The following is a 12,979-nucleotide window of genomic DNA, read 5'->3' on the forward strand; positions in this document are numbered from 1 at the left end:
TTTAGCGCAATTAATGCATGCACTGCACGACCCACTCACGCATTGTCGCGCTCTATCTGTAATGGCGCTGTTTTACCTATATAGAGAGATAAAAGGCAGTGTAAAATGAGTAGAGTGAATTTTGGCAGCCTTTGGAGCCTTTTTTTAATTGGCTAAAGCCTTACAATCCCTCTCCCTTCGATTAGAAATATCGTGGGAAGCAATGTGGGGAAGCAAGGTAGCAATTGATCTTTTTCTTAACACCTTATGTTATTTCCCAACACAGAGAAGATATATCAATTGGTAGCACTACGCACAGTCATGGTTCCACTTCCCATCTAGCATTTGGGCATGGCTACAGTATCATTTACTGAAAGCTCAACAAATACACTAGATGGCAATATTTAGTCACAATATACAAAGTCACATTTGTCCTTTAAGAATTACAAGTCTTTCTGTCCGTGGATCCCTCTCACAGAAAGAATGTTAATAATGTAAATGCCATCTTGAGGATTTATTGTGATAATAAACAAATACAGTGCTTATGTACTGAATGTTGAATGTATATATTCGTCCGAGTTTTATTCATTTTTTTCTTAATGCATTGCCAAAATGTATATGATCGGGAAAAATTATCGGGAATGATTGGAATTGAATCGGGAGCAAAAGAAAGCAATCGGATTGGGAAATATCGGGATCGGCAGATACTCAAACTAAAACGATCGGGATCGGATCGGGAGCAAAGAAGCATGATCGGAACAACCCTACTAATAAGTATTTTTGTCCAAAAGACTAAGAGAAAAATCTAAACGGCTGCCATAAACAACCCCGGATGGTAACATAGCTAAACCTGTACTAGCAAAATTGCTCTGTATCAGAGGTCGAATTTAATTTACTTATATACTATTAACAGTATTGTCCACTATTTGTGCGGACAAATTGGTGCTAGTCGAAGAAGCATTCTTATAGACATAACAAACATGATAGATACAATATATCTAGAGCCTAGCAGGCTGTTTAACTCATTCAATGATATTGACTTGTATATGCTCTCCGTTGAAATGGATTGAGCAACCTTAGTTCAGTACAAACTAATAATTTAGGCAAAAACTAGGGGTGTCAAACGATTAAAATTTTTAACAGCTTAAAAATTAATTAATCGTAATTAATCGCAATTCAAACCATCTCTAAAGTATGCCATATTTTTCTGTAAATTATTGTTGGAATGGAAAGATAGGACACAAGACGGATATATATATATATACAACATACTGTACATAAGTGCTGTATTTGTTTATTATAACAATAAATCCACAAATGGCATTATTAACATTCTTTCTGTTTAAGTGACCCATGGATAGTAAGACTTGTAGTTCATAAAAGATAAATGTTATAGTTACAAGTTATAGTAATTTTATATTAAAACCCCTCTTCATATTTTCGTTTTAATAAAATTTGTACAATTTTCAATCAAAAGTAGAGTTAATATAATAATAATAAGAATAAAAATAACAATAATAAGAATTGAGTGACCAAACTCTGAGTAATGCCAGTTCACTTTGCATTGTTGTTTAGCTGTGTGAGAATAGGGCCTCATTTCTACAGACTGAAGTGCGTTTTCTTTTTGTGAACATTATTTTTTTTTGAGAGATAGCAATATTATTTTTGTTGTGCTTTCACTAAATGATACTTCTGTTTGTTGTGAAGGAGTTGCAGAAGCGTATGCCAATAAACGGCGCAGCCCAAAGAACGCCTGTGTCCACTCGCCTTTATAACAGATATATCTCTGAGCATATCTTACCCAAAATACAATAAGAGACACATCATTGCCACTAAAAGAAAGCAAACTTAACGAAATATGTGTGGAGCACAAAGCAACAGCATAAACGTCTCACAACTACTAATTCTCACACTAGTAGAAGGAATAACATTAGTATGGAACGGCGCTGCGCTGCCCCCAAGCGGCCGGTGGCATTCTCTTCACTCTTAATGTCCATTAACGGCCTCATTGAAATCTGTTTGAGGCAATGCGAGAGCGGCTCATTCAGTGCATGCGTTAATTGCGTCAAATATTTTAACGTGTTTAATTAAAAAATAAAAAAAAATTAACGCCCGTTAACGCGATAATTTTGACAGCCCTAGCAAAACCCTTTTTTAAAAAAACTAATTTAAGTAGGGCTCCATCACCATCTCACTGTAATTGTGTCAGTGTTTTTTGTCAAGAATGATTCAAGCATTGGTGGAAACTGCAGTAATTCTTCAACCTTGGGGTATTTTGCCAAAATATTGCCAGAGTCATATTATTAAGACACCTGTGTAATGTTTCAAACTGTGAAACAAAGTGCCCAATATGTCTTCTTAAAGGGTTGTGCGTGTCATCAAGTTTTGGATGAGAACCTGATGTTTTTCCCCTTACTCTGCTCGATGACTTCATATTGGGAAATTGCATTGAGAAACAGCCGTGATGAAAAGCAGTAGAGGTCTGACAGCTCTGGAGCGGATATTCCCAATGACTCTCCTTTTAAAACAACTTGCTATGTCAGCATTTCTGTGGGTATCAAACCACAGTCTCACCCAGTTTGCATGCGAAAGATGTATTAAAGATCCACCTAATCAGCTGTACTCGGAAGATTTTGACCACCCCCCAAAAAATGTTTAGTGAAGGGTTATAGGAGTACACCCCGGTGATGTCACTCTTTCAGAACGTGGAAGAAGTAATGTGAAAAGCAGAGACGAGGCACATAAGTTCCTGTGTTGTTTTTGGAATGCTTCATCGTCCCGAAGTTTTGAACAATTCATGGGTATCACCTACACAAAATCGATTTTTAAAGTAAGTCTCTTGGAAACTAAGATTCTTTGTTCCCGAAAATTAAGGAGTTGGCTTAAGAAGACCTCAAAAGTCCGCAAAATGTTGGTCATTGCAATTTCCTCATCCTCTAGTATATCTCCAAGTGGGACAACGGAGTTAAGAAAATGTGTTTTCTTTCTTAATGTTGCTAAAATACCTTAAATATAAAGTATTGCCAGGTTGCAGTAAGTCTGAACACAAAATAAAATGTAAATTGAGCAACTTTCAAATGCATTTTGTACGTATTTTGCTAGCACTGAGCTAGCATGGTTGTGGTCTGTATGACCACAGTGTTGTTTTTGGCATTTGGGAAAAAATTGCTATCATTTTGTGGACAAAAGCCAGATTTTAGCATTCGCTAACTGCTTCAGGTTGCCAGTACTGGTATTTATTTCTTCACATTGCTTGTATGCTGCAGCTGGTAACTCAAGAACATTTACAGCACAACGATGCTAGAAGAATTTGGCTACATATATGTAGACAGTTTGAATGTAAAACTGACTTATTAATCTTTCCATATAAGGCGCGGGTAATACTGTTAGCATGGGGTGAAAATGTTCATGTTCACATAATGATATGTATCAAGCTGTGATTGGAATGCAGTTTGGACTTCAAATAAAATCATTAAAAGGCAACTTTATGGTTGTTAATAATGTTTTTATTGGAGGGTGGGGGCACATTTAAGTATAACTGCCAAACGTGGAGGAGGTGACTCTGCAAAACATCAATTCATAACTGCGGCATTTGTGGTGTGTTAAATATTAGAAAATGAACGAAATAAAATGGGGAATTTGTACTTGAAAAAAAAGTAAAGATGATTTCTTCAGGCATTATAGCTTGTCGGAAGTCATAAATGTAAAATGGACCGTTATTTATGTTCAGTATTCTCTCACGTTAAGGCAAATTTAAACAAAAACACAAGCGTGTCTACTGTTTACAATTGTCATCTGTTATCTGCAGGACAACGTGAACCAACACAGGCAGGCAGTTGGACACATTTATAAACACTTTTGTATATAAAATGTCATTCTTGATAAACTATAAGGATATGTTCAAGAGGTTTGCGGAAATGTCATAATTCCTCAGAAATATTTGTTGTGGCGTTTGGAGTTCTATGTAAAAAGAAGGACTAGACAACACAACTTTTGTATAATTATATCACCTATATACAATAAGGAGCAGAAGTATTTGCATCCCTTGTGATTTTGCAAGTTCACCCACTTAGAAAGTAGGTAGAAGTCTGAAATTTCAATCATAGATGGAATTTATTACTTATAAAGACATAATCTTAACATTAAAAAAAGGAAAAAAAAAAAAAACAGAAATCACATTTTATGATTTTTCAATAATTTATTTGTAATTTACTGGGGTTCATAAGTATTTGTACCCCTGAGAATCAGCAGTAATTATGACACTCAAAGAGTTGTCAGTCTACCTTAAAAAATGTCTACCCTTACCCTTGCCTGGAACTCCAGACTCACAGCTGTTCAAGCGATAGTCTTGCGACCGTTCCGCGTGTCAAATTCCCAGGGCGGCGCAAGCCATAGCAAACAGACAGCAGAGTGGACCAATCAGCGAGAGGCGGCCGTGATGTTGGTAAAGCGACAAAAAACTCTAGCGCGAGGAAGCGCATCTTGTTTCAATAGAAATGCTTTCAGTGCTGCCAGTTGCTGGAGTTTTAGGGACTCGATGTGTTTTTCTGTCATTTAAAACTGAATTTAAAGCAGATTGGAACATATTCTCGGCTCTCCCATTCGCCATCTGTGTTGTTGTGGAGACAACTTCCGACGCGCAAGAGTGAAGTTGCTCGTTAAGAACACGTCACTTTGCTGATGAACCTTGGGCTCGAGAAAATCAGATATATTCTTCGCGGTTCTGAAAAGAAGTTTTATACAACATGGGTACCTTTTCTTTCATTCTTTGACAACACCGCTACACAAGTGCAGGAATGACATATGCACTGTTATATTGTTATTGTTGTATAGTTAATTTAGCTATGGGGGATGGGCAATGGTACGGTCACTTTCCATGCTGCTCCTATTTGGTGGGACATTTGACTATTGTATTTTATTCTGATACTGTAACCATTATGTATTGGAAGTGATGGCACTGAAGAACTTTCTATGGCTCTTTGGACGTTTACGATTAGACTTAGACTTCATGGTCTGTTGTGTTGGATAACTTAGAGTGAAACGTTTTTTATTTTTGTTTTTTTTTTTAGTTTGGGGAGGGGGGTTGTTCTGTATTTTTGTGAAACCAAGAAAAAGAAATTTGAAAGAAAAAAAAAAAAAAACGTCACGCAAATAAATAATTAATTGCACGGTAACTTTCGTTCCGGCTCGAGAGGCCAAAGAGGAGCTGGGTCCCAGACTGTTCTCCCAGTGTTTGAAAAATGCAGGGAGAACAGTCTGGCCATGCCAGGCAACCTTTACCTCATGAGTAACTATCCACCCACCACCAACCCATTTGAGCTCATAATTGTCAACTGTTCACCCCACAGTCAGTCATAATCCAACTGCTACCATTGTCAGTCATAATCCAACTGCTACCGTGGGCAAAAACCAGAGAGCTTTCGAAAGACACCAGAGAAAAAAATGTTGAGCTCCACAAAGCTGGAAAAGGCTATGGGACAATTGGAAAGCAGCTTGGTGAGAATAAATCAACAGTTGCAGCAATTTTTAGAAAATTGGAAAGGCTAAACATGACTGATAATCTACCTTGGACTGGGGCTCCATGTAAAATCTCTTCTCGCGGGCCATCTTTAATTATGAGAAAAGTAATTCCTCAGCCTACAACTAAATGGAAGGAGTTGGTTAATGACCTGAAGAGAGCTGGATGCACAATTTCAAATCCTACTGTCAGTAGAACACTACGGTTCAATGGTTTAAAATGATGCATTGCTCAGAAAGTTCCCCTGTTGAAGCCAGTACATGTGAAGGCCCGTCTGAAGTTTGCCAGGGACCATCTGAATGATGCAAAGGGGTCATGGGAGAAAGTCATGAGGTCAGATGAGACCAAAGTAGAGCTTTTTGGTGCAAACTTGACTCATCGTGTGAGGAGGAAAAAGAAGGATGAATACAATCCCAAGAACACCATCCCCACAGTGAAGTATGGGGGTGCAAACCTCATACTTTGGGGCTGCTTTTCGGCAATGGGGACAGGACGACTGTACTGTATAAAGCAGAGGATGAATGGTGAAATGTATCGTCAGATTTTGAGCCACAACCTCCTTCCCTCAGTCAGAGACTTGAAGATGAGTCATTGCTTGATCTTCCAATATGACATTGATCCAAAGCTTACAGCCAAGCTGACCAAGGAGTGGCTGAGTAAAAAGCATATCAAGGTCCTGGAGTGGCTTAGCCAGTCTCCAGACCTCAATCAAATAGAAAATCTTTGGATGGAGCTGAAACGTCGTGTTTCTCAAGGACAGCCCCGAAACCTGACAGATCTAGAGAAGATTTGTGTGGAGGAATGGGCCAAAATCCCTGTTTCCATATGTGAAAACCTGGTAAAAAACTACAGAAAGCGTCTGACCTTAGTAATTGCAAACAAAGGCTTCTTCACTAAATATTAGCACTGATTTTATTAGGGGTACAAATAATTATGAACCCCAGTAAATTGCAAATAAATTATTGAAAAATCATACAATGTGAGTTCCAGAGTTTTTTTCCCTCGATTATATCTCTATAAGGGGGAAATGCATCTATGATTGAAATTTTAGACCTCTACCTATTTTCGAAGTGGGTGAACTTGCAAAATCTCAAGAGGTACAAATACTTCTGCTTCTCACTGTATTACACACAAATTAATTAAATGCAAATGAGTTGAAAAGGAGAGTACAACTGAACTGTGCTTAAGCAGTGATTATTTCACGCACCACTAGAGGGAGCCAGAAAAACACGAATGCGTGTTGCAATGGGCAAAAGTCAACAATACACAATCACTTATCTCCCCTCCAGCTGTCTAAGCGTGTGTATGTGTGAGTATGTGACTGTCGGTCTCTTTCTGAATGCTCTTTTCATTCCTGGCGGCTGTGCAAGTGTGTGCTGTTATATTGACCTCCTGACCATGACATGTGGCCTCAGGGGTTCTGCAATTCCAACCCAGGATCCCGTGTGACAGCTGCTTGAGAGCGAATTCACAATTCTCAGAGGAATCTTTTTCCTTCTGTTGATGTGCATTTAGATTTATTCAATTTTTAATGGAATTGAATCGTGTATCAACTGATGTATTGATAGTTAAGCCCATCGGTAGTGGTGTGCTGAAGAATAACAGAATTAAAAAACAAAAGATTTCCAGTACGGGCATTGATATTGATATTAACACATGATACAGTATTTAATATGTTAGAACTGTTTCCAAACATTTATTTAGATCACATATTTAACTTTAATTTGTAGTTCATTCGAATTGGATCATCTTCTACAGTGCCTTGCAAAAGTATTCGGCCCCCTTGAACCTTGCAACCTTTCGCCACATTTCAGGCTTCAAACATAAAGATATAAAATTTTAATTTTTTGTCAAGAATCAACAACAAGTGGGGCCACAATCGTGAAGTGGAACAAAATTTATTGGATAATTTAAACTTTTTAAACAAATAAAAAACTGAAAAGTGGGGCATGCAATATTATTCGGCCCCCTTGCGTTAATACTTTGTAGCGCCACCTTTTGCTCCAATTACAGCTGCAAGTCGCTTGGGGTATGTTTCTATCAGTTTTGCACATCGAGAGACTGACATTCTTGCCCATTCTTCCTTGCAAAACAGCTCGAGCTCAGTGAGGTTGGATGGAGAGTGTTTGTGAACAGCAGTCTTCAGCTCTTTCCACAGATTCTCGATTGGATTCAGGTCTGGACTTCGACTTGGCCATTCTAACACCTGGATATGTTTATTTTTGAACCATTCCATTGTAGATTTGGCTTTATGTTTTGGATCATTGTCCTGTTGGAAGATAAATCTCCGTCCCAGTCTCAGGTCTTGTACAGATACCAACAGGTTTTCTCCCAGAATGTTCCTGTATTTGGCTGCATCCATCTTCCCGTCAATTTTAACCATCTTCCCTGTCCCTGCTGAAGAAAAGCAGGCCCAAACCATGATGCTGCCACCACCATGTTTGACAGTGGGGATGGTGTGTTCAGGGTGATGAGCTGTGTTGCTTTTACGCCAAACATATCGTTTTGCATTGTGGCCAAAAAGTTCAATTTTGGTTTCATCTGACCAGAGCACCTTCTTCCACATGTTTGGTGTGTCTCCCAGGTGGCTTGTGGCAAACTTTAAACGAGACTTTTTATGGATATCTTTGAGAAATGGCTTTCTTCTTGCCACTCTTCCATAAAGGCCAGATTTGTGCAGTGTACGACTGATTGTTGTCCTATGGACAGACTCTCCCACCTCAGCTGTAGATCTCTGCAGTTCATCCAGAGTGATCATGGGCCTTTTGGCTGCATCTCTGATCAGTTTTCTCCTTGTTTGAGAAGAAAGTTTGGAAGGACGGCCGGGTCTTGGTAGATTTGCAGTGGTCTGATGCTCCTTCCATTTCAATATGATGGCTTGCACAGTGCTCCTTGAGATGTTTAAAGCTTGGGAAACCTTTTTGTATCCAAATCCGGCTTTAAACTTCTCCACAACAGTATCTCGGACCTGCCTGGTGTGTTCCTTGGTTTTCAGAATGCTCTCTGCACTTTAAACAGAAACCTGAGACTATCACAGAGCAGGTGCATTTATACGGAGACTTGATTACACACAGGTGGATTCTATTTATCATCATCGGTCATTTAGGACAATATTGGATCATTCAGATATCCTCACTGAACTTCTGGAGTGAGTTTGCTGCACTGAAAGTAAAGGGGCCGAATAATATTGCACGCCCCACTTTTCAGTTTTTTATTTGTTAAAAAAGTTTAAATTATCCAATAAATGTTGTTCCACTTCACGATTGTGTCCCACTTGTTGTTGATTCTTGACAAAAAAATTAAATTTCATATCTTTATGTTTGAAGCCTGAAATGTGGCGAAAGGTTGCAAGATTCAAGGGGGCCGAATACTTTTGCAAGGCACTGTAAGTTCAGGTAGTCTCCGGGTTACGAACGAGTTCTGTTCCTACGCTAACGACGTAACCCGAATTACCACGCAAGTCAGAATCGACCATTTAAAGTGCCTGTGACAGCAAAAAGCATATTTATTTAATATTTCATGCAGTATTTTATGCTCCTAAATGTGTGTGGAAGCGATTGATATATTTATTAAATTTTTTGAATCCCGTGCCATGAAAATGAGTGACATCCGGTCACATCCAGCGGACTAATCATTTTCACAATACAGCCATTATTACTATTTTATGCAGAAGGACTGCGGATTCAGCTGATTTTGCGGATCAATTTATTTATTTTCGCATAACACCACCCAAATGTGCTGCAGGCTTTTGTTGCTGCACCCGGGAGAGACGTGTGAGCCTTTTTGGGTTTCAAAAAGATCCTGTTCACCGCGAAGCATGGGCAAAACAAGTCTGACAACTGTGGGACCATTGGACGGAAAAGGAAGTGAGTAAGCTATTTGTTTTGTATTATGTCAAATACTGGGATCATGGCACACGTTTTAATAAGGAGGTGGCTTGCATTTTGTGGGTGACAATGCTCCCTGTCCACTGAGAAGGCCACTGAACCGACAACTGGTGGCTTGTCTCACACCATGGTTATTTTGTGTTTTATTTAAATGTTTTTCTTGAGCTATCTCATAATAGGGGGCCCACATGAAAAAAAATGACGCATGGCACTTCCTGCAGGCGATTCACTTCAGTTGACTGGAGAGATAAAATGGGCGAAGTAAAGCCTTACAGGAAGTGCTTGTGTTTGTTTATCTTAAAACCTCATTGGAACAAAGCAACCGTTTTATTATTGAAGCTCTCTGTGTCCATAGTGACCAGGTGGCTTGCGCATTTTGTCCAATGTTTCAATGTTTTCAAGGTAAAATAACAACTTTTAGACATCGTCTTCTTTTAAATTTCCCCACTTTAAGGAAACAAGTATTTATCCTCCCGGCATCTCAAGAATGGCTCCTCCTCTTCCCAGTCTGGAGCTGTTTTCCCATCCTTTTTTGAATTATTACTTTATTTTCAAGACTGGAGGAGTCATTTTGCCCCAAACTTACGCAAGACAACCTCTGCCAGACACATGAAAGAATATTCCAGAGTTTAGGATTCATCTGGCGGGAACATCACGTCTGCTCAATGTTAGAAAAAAAGGGAAACTATTACTTTTTTCTTCCTCATGGACACTGTTTACAATCAGGGATGGTCAAACTAAGGCCTGGTGGCCATTTATACTTCATGAGAGTTTCATGTTGATCGGAGGAGGCAAGTCTTCCCTTTCAAAATAGATTGGACCTCTATTGCCGTCAATGGCACTGCACTGCCCTTGAGTACGCAAACAACAATAACAACAACAAGGTCTGGATTCTATTCTTCTTGAAAGACATCCAGCAGCGACATCGCTTGCATAATCACAGCTGAGAGGCGATGACGTCACGCACGCACATCTGTGCCCCAGTGAAAAGCGTCAGTCAGAACGCGCACGCACGGATGTACGCACGCGCACGCACGCCTCGAAAGCAGGAGTGTTTTCGTCCTCCCCCACCACTTAGATTTCAATGTTTGTACATCACTGCCACCTGGTGGTCAAGTTAGGGTATATCAGCTGTTTTGTGTATCACAAATTAATACAGTAATTCATAAGGTAAGACGTTTACCACTACTCTAGTAAATACAGCTATATATGTATATATATAATATAATTTATTTATGTATATACATATGGCGGAAAACACTCAGGTGACTTGAAGTTCCGCTTTGAGACCCCCAATTTGACCAAATTTCAAAATTGTCCTATATGCAAAAAAGAAAATAAAAAAAGGTTTTGGACACCCATCCTGGTACATAATAAATAACGAACACTTCAGGATGATCACTATGCAAGCACCAAGACGTAGGTGGATTTACAATAATAAAGAAAATTGGTGTGTAAGCGTAAGGGGGCAGGGGTTCCAGGCCCCCCTGGTGGCCAAAAAGTGTCATTGCATGTAATTGACTTTCCTATGTATATAAAAGCAACAAAAATGAATGAAATGAACAACAACAAAAATTTTTTTAATGGGTCAAAATTATTTTTCAAACAGATTATGTGACTAGCAACTTTGTTTGTATGCAAAGCAAATTTGCTTTGCGTATAATCCCCCCCCCCCCCAAAAAAAAAAAAAAAAATTAGGGGAGGGCAATTTTATTTTTAAAATGATTTTTGAAAATATTTTTTTGATTGAAGCAACTTTTTTGGGGATTGAATGATTTAGACACAAAAGTCCTAGCCATTATATGGCCCAATCAATCATATGGGCTTCGATCAAAGAAAAAATTTTCAATGAAAAATGTGTTCAAATGCAAATTTTTCAATCTCAAAATTTTTTTAACATTCAAAAACTTTTTCTATAATTGAAATTTTTCTTTTTTTTTTTGATTCAAGGTATTTTTGATTTTGAAAATATATATATCTTTTTGAAGCAACTTATTTTTTGATTGAATAATAAAGACAAAAATGTCCTAGCCAATATTTGGACCAAACACAGATCAACATTACTTCAGTCAAAAAAGTTGCGCCAATCAAAAAAAAAAAAAAAAAAAAAAACTTGACTTCAATCAAAAAAAAAAAAAAGCTTTAACATGCATTTTTAAAAAAATTGAGTTTAAGATGTATTTTTGCATTCAAACACATTTTTTTTTATTGCAGTGACTTTTTTGTGTCTTTAAATAATAAAGACACAACTCTACCTCCATATGGCTCGGCCCAGTGGATACAATTTTTGACTTGGGTAACTACATTGGCACGACACCGGCGGGAGTACCATATTCAATGGATGACAATCTTGGCGAAAAGTATTGCATAAGCAACCTGATTTAAAACTCCCCTCAAGAATGATGGGAAACAAAAAAATGCTCATTGTCAACTTATTATTATAAATATTCTTCTAAGTTAATTTTATTGCTGACACTGTGTTTCGGGGTCATCAACATGTTATGCCCCCCCAGCCCCAAAAGTCAAACCCCGCCTATGTGTGTAAGTAAATGTAGATTCAATTTAGCCCTGTGTTTTATTTTGTAAGTAAACATGGATAAACGAGCTGTAAAGTTCATGATAACTTTACTGCATACACTGTATGCAATAAAGTTGTATTACAGTTTTTCATTTGGCTTGATTTTAATCAGTGCGAAGAAAAAACATTTCCAGGTGAATTTTATAGGTTAAATTGCAACACCTTAATATTTTAATTTTTGCAGTGGGCTTTTAAAATATTTTTTTCCAATTATAATTGAAGAATGTTAATGCAAGATTCTGAGAATAGAAGGCTCCATATGCATAAAGGGAACATATAAATGTGAGAACTTAACACTATTTGTTGTATTTAGCCTTGAAGCTTAGGACCTAGGGTTTATGATTTAAACATCTAATGTATCTAATACATCGATATCATCCTATAATAAGCAGTCCAAACTGCAACAAAGGTCGAAAACATAATGGACAGCATGCTAGTCAGTTAGCATGCTGTGTCCATAATTCTCGCGCTAGCGTCCGACTGCAATGTATGTGTTTTTGTGGCTTTCCAGTAACTCGAGGTGAGAGCATCAGGGAGTTTTAACGAGATATTATCGCGTACTTACCTTGTTTCGATCTGAAACCTCTGTGGAGCATGTTTTACTGACTGTCAAGACACAGCTGTGAATGGCCACAGCCGGACTTTGTGGGGATTTTATGTGTGAAACACGGTAATATAACAAGGGTCGCGATGCAGAATTCACAGACAACAAGGAATGGTTGAGATTTTCTTTTTCAAATATTTACCCTTTTAAACTTTATTTTTTTATTTTTCTTTGCTTGAATCGATTATCATATAAAATATCGAAGAAAATGCGACAGCAACAAAAATATAATTAAGCGATAGCTATGAGGTAGATATTTGTGACCTATTCACACAATTTTTTTCATTGTGATGTAATTTGTTCAAAAGTTTAAAATAGGCGAGTGAATACATTTTTAACTAAATATTAGACATCAATTAATGATTCTGAGCTGAAAATGACAGACAGTTTGAATAATAAATATCAGGGGTCTC

This window comes from Corythoichthys intestinalis, chromosome 5, assembly GCF_030265065.1.
Source record: "Corythoichthys intestinalis isolate RoL2023-P3 chromosome 5, ASM3026506v1, whole genome shotgun sequence".
NCBI classification, from domain to species: domain Eukaryota; kingdom Metazoa; phylum Chordata; class Actinopteri; order Syngnathiformes; family Syngnathidae; genus Corythoichthys; species Corythoichthys intestinalis.